Raw genomic sequence first — 17039 nt, 5'->3', positions numbered from 1 at the left:
CCCAGTACCACTACCAGCAACAATTCCCTCAGTGTCCTCGGCACCCAGCCTTACAGCAAGCTAGGTCTCGCTGCCAGGATGAATGCCCTTCTCGCCAAGAAGAAGCCTCTCAAAAACCCCATAAGAGCCAAGCCTCCTCCCGCGGCAGACAAGAAAGACCGACCACCTCGGTCTCACTGTGGGCGGCCAGGATGGGAGGACCCCAGCTTGCCAGATCTACATCACCTCGACAGTCAAAGTTCGAAACCCCGCTTTTGGAGAACCAGTTTGAGATCCTGGCTGCAGACTCCAAGCAGGATCCCTCTGTCCGCAGCCATCACCAGTGGCCCAAGCTACTTCCTGCACAAACCATTCCTGACAGCACAGAGGTGAGCAACACAAATGTGGAGCCCACCAGGAAGCAGAGACGCCGCCGCCGAGCTCGCCAATCTGCCACCCACAACCTGCCCGAGCTCGGAGGCAAAGAAGAGGTAAGCTCGGGTGAAGTCAAGGCTCCCCTCCTTTCAGTTTCATCCCCCTCTGTCTCCCGAGCTCCTGGCGGTTCCAATGCCTAAAGACTTCAACCCCCCCCCCCCTCTCGACAAGTATAACGGGTCGTTTGACCCAAATGACCACGTGGATGCCTTTCAGTCGCAGATGCACCTGGCGAGAGCCAGTGAGTCGTGCATGTGCATGGCTTTCTCCACCACTTTCAGAGGAGTAGCCCGCACGTGGTACCGGAACCTGGCACTTGGATCGATAAGAAGTTGGGCACAGTTTGCGCAGGCCTTCACGTCCCACTTTGTCACCAGCAAGCAGTGCCCGCAAACTAAAGAAAGCCTCCTCAACATATTACAGAGAGAGGGAGAGTCTATCCGGGGCTATATCAAGCGGTTCAACGATGCATGCATGTAGATACCGCGCCTGGACCCCACCGTATGCCTCGCAGCAGCCAAGAAGGGCGTGACACATAAAGAGTTCAAATGGCATATGGTCATCAACCAACCGACGACCATAACTGAATTCCTTAAGCTCGCGGACAGGCTTATAGCCACGGAGGAAGAGATCAACCAGAAGGGCGAGGGCACGCCCGAGAAGAGGAAAAGAGAAGGAGAGCTTTCCAGCCAAGGGGACAACCAAAAGAAAAAGGATGCAGCTCAGGGGGCAAAGTCGGGTCAGCCATTCCGAACTCCCGTAGCGAACTGAACTGATTACCCCCCACTGAATGCGAAGCAGGCCGAAATCTTGATGGCAATCAAGGATGCCCCGTACGTGAAGTGGCCACCCCACCTGAGGGGGAATCCTAATGAAAGAAATAAGAACTTGTATTGTAGTTTTCACAGAGATCACGGTCACAGTACCGAAAATTGTAAGAACCTCCGCGATGAGATAGAGGAGTTCATCCGTCATGAATATTTAAGGAACTTTGTACAAAATAATAATAATGATAATAATAAAACAGGTCGGCGAGGGGAGCACAGTAAGGACGCTCCCGAGTCCAGCAGCAGGCCAGCCGAATAGTAGCAGAAGCAGTCTCCGGAAGAGAGACCGGTTCGGGGCACCATCCATGTGATAGTGGGAGGCTCGATCGTCGCGGGTTGTACTTCCGCAGCAGCTCGGTCGTCAGTTCGTGAAGCTGCCCGGGAAGAACAGAATCCTCTGAAGCGGTCGAAGACAGAAGAATCAATTTTCTTCACAGAAGACGATGCGTGAGGGGTCCACTACCCCCACGACGACACGCTTGTGATAAAGCTAAGGATCAATGACTTTGAGGTCAGGTGTGTACTTGTTGACTCAGGCAGCTCGACAGATATTCTCTTCAAAGCCGCGTTCGACTAGCTTCAGTTGCAGGGAAGTGGCTTGAGGCCCGCGAACACTCCTTTGGTGGGCTTCAACGGAGAAGAGGTCAGGCCCCTTGGGAAAGTAACAGTACCAGTGGAATTTGACACATGGCCCTGCATAGTCAGACTCAACCATGACTTTCTGGTGGTCGCGACCCCCTTTCCATACAATGCCATAATAGGATGGCCGATCACCCATGTCCTACGGGCGGTGGTCTCCACTTATCATTTGGCAATGTAGTTCCCTACAGACTTTGGTGTGGGGGTAGTGCGGGGTGACCAGCTCGAGTCCCGCAAGTGCTATGTTGCCGCCTTGAAGGGAAAGACCAAGGTGGCTGACGACCTCGAACTCGAGCGGCCTACAGAGCAAGGCGAAGAACGAGCTGCGCCCACAGAAGAAACAGTCGTTGTCCTGACTTCGGCAGCAGATCCAGCTCGGACGCTTTAGATCGGTGCTTCCATCCAGGAACCTCTACGATCCGAACTGGTAAGTTTCTTACTTCAAGATTTAGATATTTTTGCATGGTTCGCGACAGAGATGCCCGATATAGACCCTGACCTTATAACTCACAAGCTCAATACTGATCCTATAGTTAGGCCCGTTAGACAGAAGAAACACAACCTAGCCCCAGAGCGGTGAAAAGCGGTTGACAAGGAGGTCGCAAAGCTCCTCGCAGCTGACTTCATAAGAGAAGTCCATTACCCGAGCTGGGTAGCCAACCCCGTTATAGTGAAGAAGGCTAACGGCAAGTGGCACATGTGCATCGACTACACCGACCTAAACCGAGCCTGCCCAAAAGACTGTTTCCCGCTCCCCAGAATCGACCGCTTGGTGGACGCGACCTCAGGGCACGAGTTGCTAAGTTTCTTAGATGCCTATTCGGGCCATAACCAAATCAAGATGGACCCGACGGATGAAGAAAATACCGCCTTCATCACAGAGTTCGATCTATACTGTTACAAGGTTATGCCCTTCGAGTTGAAAAACGCAAGGGCGACCTTTCAAAGGCTTGTAAATAAATTGTTCGAGCCATTAATTAGCAGAAAAGTAGAATGTTATATAGACAACATGGTCGTTAAAACCCAATTTTCGCATGAATTAATTCAAGATTTGCATTCAGTTTTTCAAATTTTGCTTAAGTTTAACATGAAGTTGAATCCAAACAAGTGTGTGTTCGGTGTTACCTCAGGTAAATTCCTAGGGTACACCGTTAACCGGCGCGACTCCAAACAATAGGTAAATTCAAATTTTGCGTAAGTTTAATATGAAGTTGAGTCCAAACAATTGTGTCTTCGGTGTTATCTGCAGCGAGTCCCAACTCGTGGTCAACCAGGTCACTGGCGAGTACGAAGGTCGTGAGCCAACCATGGTTGCCTACTTAGCCAAAGTCAGAGAGGCCCTGCTCAATTTTCAGTCATACTTCATCAGGCAAATCCCTAGGTCGGAGAATGCTGAGGCCGGCGCCTTGTCTAGATTAGCCAGCACCAGCGACATCACCATGAGAACCGTGTAGATAGAGGACCTACCTTGGCCTAGCATTCTAGGGGGCAGAGGAGGTCGCTCTCGTCGTTCAAGCATAGCTGAGCTGGACTGACCCGCTCACGAGCTTTTTGCTACACGGGACCTTCCCTATAGATCGCAATGTAGCTAGAAGGGTGCAGCATTAGGTAGCCAAATACGTCATGATAGACGAACGGCTATATCGGAGATCCTACCTATGTTGCTTGTGACCCACAGAAGCCGAGCTCATACTCCGCGACACTCATGAGGGTCTATGCGGCAGACACTTGGGGGGCAGAGCCCTCGCCCAAAAGGCACTTCGACAGGGGTATGCCAGAAGCATACCCCTATCATTAAGCTCGTTAGAAAATGTGACAATTGCTAGAAGCATGCCAATATTCACCACCAACCTGCTGCCAACCTCAAGTATCTCACCAGCCCGTTGCCTTTCGCACAATGGGGCATTGACATACTTGGACCGTTCCCGCCAGCAATAGGCCAGAGGAAATTCTTAGTAGTAGTAGTGGATTACTTCACCAAGTGGGTAGAAGCCGAACCACTTGTAACGATCACAGCCCAGAACGTCCAAAACTTCTTTTGGAAAAACATAGTGTGCCGCTTCGGGTTACCTCAGGTACTAATTTCTGACAACGGCAAGCAGTTCGAGGACATCAAATTCTAGAACTGGTGTCAAGATATGGAAATCTGACAGAATTTTACTTCAGTCACACACCCTCAAGCAAACAGTCAAGCAAAAGTCACAAACAAAGCCATCCTCCACGGACTGAAAGCACGTTTGGACCAAACTAAAGGATTGTGGGCAGACGAGCTACCTAGTGTTCTATGGGCTTACCGAACCACAGAGAAGACCACCACGGAAGAAACTCCCTTCAACCTCACCTACGGCATTGAGGCAGTTATCCCCGCAGAGATCGAAGTACCTACGCTGTGACTGGAAGCATACAGTGACCAGACGAACAAAGATGAGTTGTGTACCAACCTTGATCTACTCGACGAAGTAAGGGACCTCACGTACGTCAGGACCGCAGCTTACCAGCAGAGAGTAGCTCAGTACTATAATGCCAGGGTCAAGAAGTGGAACCTCCGCGTCAGTGACCTGGTCCTTCGTAAAGTTATGGTACATGAGCCCGGCGCTAGCAAGCTCGGGTCCAACTGGAAAGGACCTTACCGAGTGAAACGAGTGCTCGAGGAAGGAACATACAAGCTCGAGACCCTCAAAGGGAAATAAGTACCTCGGGCATGGAATATTATCAACTTAAGACAATACTATATGTAACAACTGAGTAGGCTACGAGCCACTCCCCGAGCCTAAGGGCCAAAATGCCGAGCTAACATGGTCTCGGCATTATAAGACCCTGTTGCCTCTTCGGCACAAGCGGACTCCAGGAGAACAGACTGTAAGCCGCTCTTCCAGCCTAAGGGCTAAGACGCTGGGCTAATGAAAGACCTCGGCACCATATAAAGCCTAGTCACCTCATCGGCATAGGCTAAGTACTTGTAATTCCTAAGGCGCAGGCGATTCGGGCATGAACCTTGTGATGTATAGCCCGCCCCAAGTGCAGACAGGTCGGGCATGTACCCTACTATGTTACTCACCTCGGTGTGCATAAGGCTACCCCTACTAAGTATTGGAATACGGTTCGGGGTCACGACAGTTGAGGAACCCTCACTTCGGGTAATTAGCCTGATAGCCTAACAGTTCAGAATAAAATAACCACTTCAGCAAGTAAAGGAAATTACACAAGTGCTTAGCAAAGTAAACTTCTCATTATGAAAATTTCATTACAAAAGTTTTGGTACAAAAAAGCAAAAACGAGAAGACTAAGCTTGTAAATACAGGGACCGAGCTATTTTGGAGGCTTGTTGTCTTTGCCAGGGACCTCCTCGAGCAGTAACTAGGCCAACAGCCTCTACTTCATTGTCGGCGCCTTCGTCCTTAGAGCCTGGATCATCCGCCAACTGACGCACTATGTCATCAGTGATCCGGGAAGTGGTGATTGCGCTTGTGTCCAGATCGGGGTAGAGGTGCCTGATCAGCCACCGACTGAGCTTGAAGCCCTTGCAGTAGGCCTCGATCATCATGTCATCAAACTTCGACGACTGGACGTAATCAATAACAGCCTGCACCTTGGTCTCCTGGAGGGAGTCCTCGAAGATTTCTTTCTCCTTGATGTCATCTCGGAGGAACTCCACCTCGTGCTCTAGCTTTCCTTTGGCCTCCTTAAGGCCCTGCACCTCAAGCTTCAAGGCATCCCAGTTTGCCCTGAGCCTATCCTGATCTACCCTGAGGCCGTCCCAATCTACCTTGAGACTGTCTACCTCGAGCCTTAAAGCTTCCTGGCCGACCTTGAACATGCTCACTTCGGCCCTCAGTCTATCCTTGTCTCGGGCCAGCTCATTCTTCTCCGCCAATAGCACCTCAATAAAGCTCTTCTTAGCTGAGGCGTCGTTCTGAAGGTGGTGGATCTGACCCCGAGCTGCCCTCAGTTCAGTTTGGACTTCACGGGATGACTTCTCTGCTTCCAGAGCCTGTCTCAGGTGCCGATCGGACTAGAAGGTCAAGGCACGCACGGCGGAGTTCAGCTACAAGAAGGCAAGACCAGTTAGTAAAAAAAAAGAAAGAAAGAGAAGAAGAAGAAAGAGAGAGAGGGGGAGAATCTTTCACAAGGAACTCACCACCATGGTATGAGAAGCAGCCCGGGCACCGAATTGACCAGGAGTGAGATCAGCCCATTCTGTGACCTCCTCCGAGTACGCGGCCTCCTTGCTCTTTTGGAGACTACACCGAGGGTTCAGAATACTTTCACCCCCTAACTCTCCAAGCTAGACGCAGTCATCTCTGCCGCATGGGCGGACTCCTTGGAAGCCTCAGCGGCGGCATCCACAGGGCAGGCCCCGGCTGAAGCCCCAACAAGGCGTGCCTCAGGAGCGACTTCTATAGCACCTCTGGCAACTGTCTCGGCAGGCTCAGTGGTGAGCCCTATCGCTGTCTTAGGTCCCTGGGGCATCGTGTCCTCCTCCAGATCGATGACGGGCTGAACACCAGGGAGCTTGGGCTCTATAATCGGAGCCTGTGAAGGCTGAGCCTCGGTAGAGGCCGACGGAGACTCAACGCGTGCCTTCTTGGCCCTTCACTTCTTTCTCTTCATTTGGCGAAATAACCTCTGGCCGTCAATCTTCTCCGCCTCCATGGGACCTATAGTGAAGTTCAACGTTAGTAATCCCGAAGTAAATATGTGGACAAAAAGCTGAAGTGAAGGAAAACCTACCCGGGCTCAAGCCAGCTTGGATGAGCTTCTCCTCGGCTGTGAAGTCTTTGTAATTTAACCTGAGCTGAGCCAGCAACTAGAGTGCCTTCTTGGTATTCCCATCTAGGATGACACCAGGGTCTTGAACGGCCACCCTCCAGTCAGTAGGGGAGGGCCACCCCGTGCTGCTCCAAACTATGAAGTAGTCCCGCTTCCAGGTTGGGACTTTACTCGGGAGCTTGTGCATGAGTTTGAAACCCGGGCGGGGAGACAGATAGTAACATCGTCTGTGCCCGGGGAGAGTGCCCGAAGCACTCTTCTTTATGGCCAAGGTTGTACTGATAACGTCCAGGTCAATGGAAAGAGATCGGTCAAAACAAGGGAAAATGGTCCCCACCACATTCTGTAAGGAGTTCGGGTGAAGTTGGTCCAAAGTGAAGTTAAAGTGCACCAGCACCTCAACAATCACGGGGTGAAGAGGAAGTCAGAGTCCGGCTATCAAATGTTCCCTGAAGACCACGATCTCGTCAGGACCGTGCTCCCATTGGAAGTTGCTGGTAGGAAGATTGTATGAATATTGCCCAGGGAGGTTGAACCTCTGTATGAGGTCCTCGAGCCTCTCTCGGGTCATGGTGGAAGGGCCAAACTGATCTGGCACCCAACCTCGGTGGGAGGTGGATGCCAGTTGACCCGAAGCCGCCCGTACATCAGACGGCTAGGCGGTAGAGGAGCCACCCTAAGCCGAGGTACCCACCTCGGGCTCGTCAATAAGACTATTTACGCTAGACGACATTATGAGACAAGAAGGGAAGGATATTCGGAAAAGAAAGAGGAGCTTGGGGACTCACCACAGGAAACGCGAACTAACTAGAGGAACAAACCGAGCTAGAAGACCCAAGCTAGAAACCTTAGACGCGAGCTCAACTCTGACACTAGAGACTTTTTGGCGAAGAAATGGCCAAGGGACCCCAATATTTATAGCTGTTGTGCCCGAGCATTAACGGTCACAATCAAGGCGATCCAATGGCTTTCAGAAAAACCGGCCATGGGTTCCTCGAGGTAAAATCAGTTTAGCGTGTTTTTTTCGCGTCCGCAAAGTCCAAACCGCATGACGTCCGCGCGTAAGTTAAACGTGACCCGGGTTCCTTTTGACTGAGCCAAGAACTAGACCGGTCCAGCTGGGCGAAACGCGTGACGAAGTAGCATGAGTGCCGAAGCCAAATCCACCCGGCGCAACATGAACTCCCCACGCTGGGTCAACATCGCCAGGGCAAGGAGTGGGGGGCAATTGATGGAGGGTGATTTGGCTGACCTCATAGCACGGATACACGTGGGCGTGGCCATGTTCAAGTGATGACTCAGCGTGACAATACAGCAAGCACAGCCGCAACTTGATGGGAAAGTCGCACCGAGTTCAGTCTGACAACTCCGCAGGATAGACTACTCACCGGGAGCCACCTAGCCCATGCCTCCCCCCGGAGCTAAGGCACCCCGAGCTGCCTCCGAGCTCGGGGCCCCCTGACCTCTCCTAATATCCGAGCCCCACCAGTGGATCTCAGGCCACTCCCTGATAGGAACACACCTACCCGCCTCTAAATGCCCCGAGGTGAAGACACCCCAGGTCAGATAGCTCGGCATAGCTTGCCACAGGCAGCTCGCCACTTACGGGATAGCCCGACACAGGGTAACTCGTGAAAGAATAGTTCAACATATTGCAAGAAGATCTCCTGCTCGACCACCATACCCGACAAATCTGGGGACAATAGCCATCCCTCGTCAGACAGCGTTGTGCCTTCCACCTTTAGAGGGTGCCTTACACCTGACAGGCACGTACCCTGCAATAACGGCCCTACGCGTGCCACCTCAGCTCTGCCTGTAACGGCTGCGGCCGGCTAACAGTGGCGGTTATACCTACCCTGTTAGAGGCCAGTGGGCCTGATGCAACGAAATTCTGTTATAAGGAGCCTATTCTCAAAGAACAAGGTATTATCTATCGCTCGTGCTATCTGCACTCTTAGCCTTCACCTTCTCCTTGCTTCTTCCACAGAATACTAACTTAAGCGTCGGAGTGTTCCCGCCAGGCAAGCCCCTGGGGATTCTTCTTCTTCTTCATCTCAGGTACCCTTCGAGAGCCACGCAAGGGCCAGCTAGGAGTGGCCGGATTGCGCACCATCAGAGAGCGTTTAGTTTAGGGTTCGGTTAGGTTTGATCGAATTGGAGAGGGCTAGGTTTAGTTTGGTTAGGGTTTAAGTGTGAGAGATTAGGGTTTTGGGCTTGGTTTTCAAAAGAAATGGACAGCTAGGATGGTTTGATCCTAATCTAAAGGGTGGGGGCTTCCTAGATTTTTTCTTTCTTTTTTTTTTCTCTCACATTATTCTCTTTCCTTTTGACCTCTTTTTTTTTTTTTTTGATTAATCACCCATAACTTTCCCCTTTGCCCTTTTTTTTCCCAAAGTATTGGTTGCGGGACTTGATTCTGCGTCAATGTTGGAGCAACCCAGCTAACACACCAACGAGCCTGCCTTCGGTTGGTCTTTTGACCGAATTTCAGGCAAGGAGACAATTTCCCTCAAAAGGCCCACCTTGTTTCCTTATTAATGGCCCAAAAGGGGGAGTTTTAAATTTCAATTTAAATTTTGAATTTGAGGGGGGAATGGAGAGGTAGCGGCTAGGGTTTTAAATTTAGGGTTTTGGGATGTCGAAGTGATGGTTAGGCCGATCCTATGGTGGTGAAGCAAGGGGACTCAAATCTAGGGCTATGATTGATTCTAGATTTAGTAAGAGCTTTATGTGATTTCCAGAAATGTTGAAGGACTTAAATGAAAAAACAGAAGGGATTTTTTTGCAATGAGAGGGCAAGTCTAAGGGGTGTAATGTATAGGATTCAAGGGCTGAGATTAAAACTCATGATGTTAGGGTTTATCTCAAACAACAAGATCACACGAATTGGGATCTTTGTAGATAGAGGGGTAAAATGGGGAATTTTGTAATAAGATTTTTCAAGGGGGTTTTAAGGTGTCCAAAAAGGGTAATGATGGGGTTTGATGGCCTCGGGGTGTGTGTTAGAGTGAGAAATCATGATTCAGAGAGTGTCGAGTAATAGGGGGCGTCGAATCAGGATTTTTCTTGATGACAGGGTAAAATGGTCATTTTGGGTCTAAAATGGAAGGGGGTTTATCCAGGTGTTTAGGAATGTGATGGCATGGTCTAGGTGTATCGGAGGGTGTATTGAAATGTAGATCTTGAAATAGGAGGGTAGCGACCAATGAGAGCCCTCGATTTGAAATCTTTATAGATGAGGGTTAAAATGGTCATTTTAAGGTCTGACATTTGTTGGGTTGTCAACCAAGGGGCTTTGATGGGGTTTAATGGTGTTAGATGATGCACGCTAATGGATATTTTGAAATTGGAGAGTATCAGGCAACAAGGATTGTTTATTTGGAATCTTTTTAAATAAATGGTAAAATGGTCATTTTAAGGTCTAAAATGCAATGGATCGTCAATCAGGAGGTTTTGATGGGGTTTTGATAGGGTTTGAGTGTCTTGGGGAAGGTATCGTGATGGAAATCTTGGACTTGAAGAGTGGCGGCCAATAAAGATTGTCGGTTTGGAATCTTTTTGGATGAGGGTTAAAATGGTCTAAAATGGTCATTTTAAGGTATGAAATTTGGTTGAGGGTCAATCGGGGGTTTGATGGAGGTTTTAGGAAGATTTGTATGTCTCGAGGGGGTTGTCATGATGGAGATCTAAGATTTTGAGAATAGCGAGCGACGAGAATAATTGATTTAAAATCTTTTTATATCGGGGGTAAAATTGGTATTCTTTGGCTGAAATTTGGTGGGTGGTTAATCAAGTGGTTGGTGATGGTTTTGGTAAGGTTTGGGTGCCTTGGGAAGTATCGTGATGAAGATTCATAATTTCGAGTGTGGCAGCCAATAAGGATCATCGGTTAGAAATCTTTTTGAATGAAGGGCAAAATGGGTATTTTAAAGTCTGAAATTGGATGGATGGTTGATCAAGAAGTTGATGGTGGTTTTATTATAGTTTAAGGGGTCTTAGAGGGAGTGTCTCGATGAAGATCTTGGATTTTGAGAGGTGACCGATAAGAATAATCAGTTTAGAATCTTTTTGGATAAAGGGCAAAATAGGGCAAAATAGTCATTTTTGGTCTGAAATCTAGTGGATGGTCAATCAGGGATCTAATTAAGGTTTTAAGAATATTTGAGTGTCTCGAGGAGTTGTCATGATAGAGATATAAGATTTTAAGAGTGGTAACCGATAAGAATAGACGATTTAGAGGGGTAAAATGGTCATTTTTGGATCTAAAATCTGGTGAATGGTCGATCAGGGGTCTGATGGAGGTTTTAGGAAGATTTGAGTGTCTTAAGGGAGCTATCGTGATGGAAATCTAAGATTTTGAAAGTAATGATGAGAATAGTCGATTTGGAGTCTTTTAAAACAAGGAACTAAATGGGTATTTTGGATTTGGAATTCAATAGGTGGTTGATTGGCATATTGATGGAGGTATGGTGAGGTTTGGGTGCACTAAGGGTGGTGTTGTGATGGATATCTATGATTTGGAAGGTAATGTGTGATGAAAATTGTGGATTTGGAATCTTTCTAGATGAATGACAAAATGGGTATTTTTTATTCTAAAACTTGTTGGATGGGCATCCTAGGGTCCCTAGAGTCTAATGAAAGTGTCTAATGGCTTTAGAGGCATGAGAATAATGAGGATCTAGATTATTAGTGTTTCGGCTAACGAGGGGGGCTTAAAATGCAATCTTGGTTTGATGAATGGGTAAATAAGGGAATTTTTAGTTGGATTTTGGTGGAATGACATGGATTTGAATTATGAGGCTGTTGGGAGGGTTTGATCATGTCAGGGATGTGTGGATCATAGGTTTTTGGTTTGAGAAGTGTCATAGTGTTAGATGTGTTGAAATTGAATCTCTAATGGATGAATGGTGAAATGAAGGGATTTAGGGCTAAATTTGGTGTGATTGGATGATAAACAGCTTTGTTTCATGTGATAGAGTTTGATCAGGTAGCGGGTGTTGTGGTGTGGCATAATCGGGATATATTCTAAAGATGGTGGTAAGGTTTGATCGAACATTTAGAGTGTGAGAAATGGGTTAGAGAGAAGATCAGGCAAAAATTGGGTGTTGACAATCATGGAACAATCAATTAGATGACTAAATGAAGCATTTTTTGGTTTTCTCCCTTTTTTTTCGATTGTCTTTGTTAACGTAATTAGTTGTATTGGATCAGGAAATGCTTTCAGGTTCATTATATTGATTCATTTTAGAGTGTTTTTTTCTCAACGATTATTGGGCTAATCCGGTAATCTGACACCCTACCAATGTAATTTGCAGTACAAGAAAAGGCCAATAGGTTCCATGCAACTTGGGACCACTCCAAGACACAAAAAGCTTGGATGACGTCATTGATCCAACCAAGTAATCAATTACCGAGTTAGTGCCAGCATAAAACTTCTATCTTAGTTCGAAATTACCAAGTTAGCATTAAATCGTGATTTTCGAATTTTTTTTCTCAGTTAGGACTTTCTTTTTGAAGAATTTTAATAGGATTCTATTATGGAGTATTTTCATAGATTAGGAAACTTTCTTGTAGGATCCATAAGGGTGTAAGTCTATATAAAGGCTAGCTATGACAAAGCTATGGCAATTTTGATGTTTGATTTTCTCTTAAGTATTTAGTGAAGAGTTATTATTCCTATTTATTTTGGCTTTAGTTCTTTTCTTTGAAGCTTTTCTGGACGTGGTTTGTTTTCGTATTGCGCCATTTGGTATCAAAGCTCAAGTTTGATCATTCTTTGGATTATGGCTCCTAAGAAGAAACAAGTGGCTCACATCATGGAGCAGGAATTCAACAACAAAACACAAGAAGGGTCGCAAAGTTGAGAAGACAAGTCAACACTTGCTCAAGAGTTGAAATCAGTGTGTTCCCATTCGGAAACATGGGACAATGACTCTGACACAAGTATCTCCACGTGTTCCTTTTCATCATCAAGGCAGGAAACCAGGTTGGTTGTAGTTGCGGGTGGTGACCAAAGACAGTGGAAAGTGGATCTCAAGGTTGAGATCCCGAAATTCCATGGAGGTATGACCCCAGAAGAATTCATTGATTGACTTTTCGAGTCTTCGTGGTGGAAGAAGTTCTTGAATTCAATGAAGTTCCAAAAAATAAGATTGTATCATTAATAACCACTCGGTTTAGAGGGTGAGCAATAGCATGGTGGCATCAATTGAAGATTATGCGACAGAAAAGAGGCACGGAAAAGATTAAGACATGGGAGAAACTCAAGGTAAAGATGAGGTCAGAATTTCTACCCCATAATTATATTCATTTACTTTATAAAGAATTGCAAAATCTAAGGCAAGGAACCGATACAGTAGATGAATATACAAAGAAGTTTTATCTATTAGTAGTCCGGATTGAGTTAGCTAAAACTGAAGACCAATTGGTGGCTAGGTATATAGGTGGGTTGAAACCAAATATTTGGATGTATTAGACCTACTTGACTATTATGATGTTTCTATGCATGGCACACCAACATGCTTTAACCATAGAAAGACAAAGCAATCGACCTAAACAATTGGGTCGAACCCAAACGAATGTGGCCAAACCGCCCCCACATAATAATCCCACTCCACTTTTAAATTCAACCACTCAGCCACGGTCTCGTGGGCTAAACCAAAACCAAGGTTGTGGACCTAATCAAAATTAGGTTGGTTCACTTGGGATAAAGTATTTTAAGTGTGGTGAACCAGACCATAAATCTATTGATTGCTCAAGGGGTGATAAAAGAAAAGGGACAATGTTTGTAGAAGACGAGTGAACCCCAAATGGAAGCATTTGACTATTCAAACCCACCTGTGTTTGACTCTTATAATGAATAAACCTTAGAGGGAGAACTGGTGTATAGGGATGTGGGAGAGGCCTTGGTGATGCAATGATCATTCCTAACTCCTAGGGATGAATCGTTGGATTGGCTAAGAAATAATATCTTCCACAATACATGTATTATTGGTGGGAATGTAACAAGCCTTATAATTGATAGTGGGAGTTGTGAGAATATTATAGTAGAAGTAGTCGTCTGCAAGTTGAACCTAAAAACTCAACAACACCCTCACCCTTACAAGTTTGCATGGCTAAAAAGAAAGAATGAGATCTCAATCATACAATGGTGTCTAGTAAGCTTTTTTATTGGTAGTAATTGTAGTGATCATGTGTGGTATGATGTTGTATGCATGGATGCTTGCCATTTGCTACTTGGGCGCCCGTGGTAATTTGACTGCCACGTAGTCTATGACTAAATTCACAAATGCCTCTTTGTCATTACTGAATTCTCAAATTCCTTAAAAGAAATGGGTGTTTTTATGCTTTAATTGACAAAGGGCTTGATCTGAAAGGTATAGAGGTTCTAGAAGAGGTGAGACCTTTACTTGATGAATTTAGTGATGTATTTCCTGAGGACTTACCTGCAAGATTACCACCATTAAGGGATATCCAACATTACATAAATTTAACATCGGGTGCTAGTCTCCCCAACAAGGCCCATTATAGAATGAGTCTCATTGAACATGAGGAGTTATAAAAGCAAGTAGATGAACTGATTGCTAAGGGGTTCATATGAGATAGCATGAGCTCATGCGTAATTCCCGATTTGTTAGTGCCAAAGAAGGATGGCACTTAGAGGATGTGCGTGACAGCTAGGCAATTAATTAGATAACCATCAAATACCGGTTTCATCATGTCTTATTCCTTGAGTATGCCATCTCAAGAGAAGGAGTTTCTATAGACCGAGAGAATGTTCGTACCATTGAGTGGCCTATCCCCAAAACACTTACTGAAGTGCGAAGTTTCCATGGCACCATACACAGATTGTATGAAGACCAATATCAATTTTGCGTTCAATACTAAAGCAAAAAGGGCCTTCATTGAGATTAATGCACGATTGACAGTTGCACCCGTGCTAGTCCTTCCCAAATTCGAGCAACCCTTTGAGGTTGATTGTGATGCCTCTAAGGTTGGAATCGGTGTTGTTTTCAATCAAGGTGGTCAGCCCATAGCCTACTATAGTGAGAAATTAAATGGATCATACTTCAACTACTCAACTTATGATGTAGAATTCTATGCCGTGGTGCAAGCGCTTCGGTGTTTGCGACATTATCTCATCAATGAAGAATTCATCTTATATTCAGATCATGAGGCATTTAAGCATATTGGGGGCCAACATAAGTTGAATGCAAAGCATGCTAAATGGGCAACATACCTCCAAGAATATTCGTTTGCATTGAAACATAAGTCGGGTGTGCACAACCAAGTTGCAGATGCACTTAGCCGAAGGAAAGCCTTATAATCCACATTCCAAGCACAGATGTCAGGGTTTGATACTTTCTATGAATTATTTTTCACTGACCCTTATTTTGTTGGTACCATGGAGGATGTGCAATTAGGTAGTAGGACATACTTTGTGGCATATGATGGCTTCCTATTCAAGGGAACCCACCTATATATACCTGATTGCTCATGGTGGTTGAAAATTGTCAAAGAGCTGCACAATGAAGGACATTTTGGGTGAGACAAAATAATTCAATTTGTCTCAACAAGTTACTATTACCTATTGGCCCAAGATGACGAGAGACATCAGGAGGTTTGTGGAATGTTGTCATATATGCCAAGTCTCTAAGGGGACAATAACCAATTCTGGATTATACATGCCCCTCCCAATTCCTAAAGGACCTTGGGTAGATATATCTGTGGATTTTGTTCTCGGGTTGCCACGTACCCAGTGACAAGTAGATTCTATAATGGTGGTCATAGACCATTTTTCAAAAATAGCTCACTTCATGGCATGTAGGAAGATAATAGTTGCCTTACTTATTGTTGGTTTATTCTTCAAGGAGATTGTCAAACTTCATGGCTTGCCATCTTCATTACAATTCAGTAGTTCATTTCCCAAATGGATGGTAAAATAGAAGTAGCCAATAGGAGTTTGGGAAATCTTTTGAGAACCCTTACATCTAGCAATGAACGACAATGGAATCTCTTATTAACACAAGTTAAACTCGCCTACAATAGGTCAAAAAACAAGAACATGGGATACAACCCATTTGAGGTAGAATATGGAGCCAATCTTATAGCGTTCTTGATCTTGCTACTAGTACTTAGCCAGGCCTAATTCATGACAAGGCTGATGATATGGTGCAGAAGCTTAAGAACCTCCAGAAAGAAGTCCACAACAAGATGGAGGTAGCTAATTCTAAGTACAAATAACATGTTGATGGAAAAAATGAGGAAAGTAGTATTTGATGCGGGAGACTACATTTGGGCCATTTTAACAGAGAACTGTATACCGATTGGGCAATGTGGAAAACTGGCACCAATGATGGTTGGACCAAGTGAGATAGTTGAAGTCATCAATGAGAATGCTTATAGACTAAAGCTACCCATCCATATACATACCCATGATGTCTTCAATGTCAAACACTTGGTACTATATGTCGACAATCATTCAAATGATGATTTTAATCCGATGATGGATTCTCTCCAACTCGAGGAGGATGATGCAATACAAAGAAGGCCAATAATTTACATGCAAGTTGGGACCACTCCAAGACACACAAGAAGCTTGGATGATGTCATTGATCCAACCAAGTAATCAATTATTGAGTTAGCGCCAGCACAAAACTTCTATCTTAGTTCGAAATTACCAAGTTGGCATTAGATCATGATTTTCAAATTTTTTCTCAATTAGGACTTTCTTTTTGAAGAATTTTAGTATGATTCTATTATGGAGTGTTTTCATAGATTAAGAAACCTTCTTGTAGGAGCCATAAGGGTGTAAGTCTATATAAAGGCCAACTAGGACAAAGCTATGATAGTTTTGATGTTTGATTTTCTCTTAAGTATTCAATGAAGAGTTGTTCTTCCTATTTATTTTGGCTTTAGTTCTTTTCTTTGAAGCTTCTCTGAACATGGTTTGTTTCCGTACTATGCCAGTAGGGCCATAGGGGTTTGGTCATTTGGAATGCATTTTGTTGGCTGGAGATTTAGACTAAATTAAATGGTTGTTTGATTCGAATTCAAATATAAATGAATCAGGATCAACCTATATCCAGACGCTAGCCGTTATATATGCAAATACCGGCCCCACCATTGACAAGTAGAATGGTAGGAGGAAAAAGGCCAAATGTCACCATTCACACGTGGAGCGAAGACATTAATTCTAAAACCCCAGTTCTTTCCTTTAAACCCCTCTTTGCATAGTGTATATCTTATCCATTCCCCCTACTTTACAATAGAAAGGAGGAAGCAAAAATTGTCTCTCTCTTATCCTACACACCTTTCTCCTCAAAATAAAGAAAACAATATAAGTTACAAAAAAAAAAACAAAGGAATACACAAAAATATAGAAAATCA

Source organism: Nelumbo lutea, chromosome 1 (genome assembly GCF_056320005.1).
Source record: "Nelumbo lutea isolate HS-2025 chromosome 1, American lotus-T2T, whole genome shotgun sequence".
In the NCBI taxonomy this organism is placed as follows: domain Eukaryota; kingdom Viridiplantae; phylum Streptophyta; class Magnoliopsida; order Proteales; family Nelumbonaceae; genus Nelumbo; species Nelumbo lutea.
Note: the sequence above shows the minus strand (reverse complement) of the source record.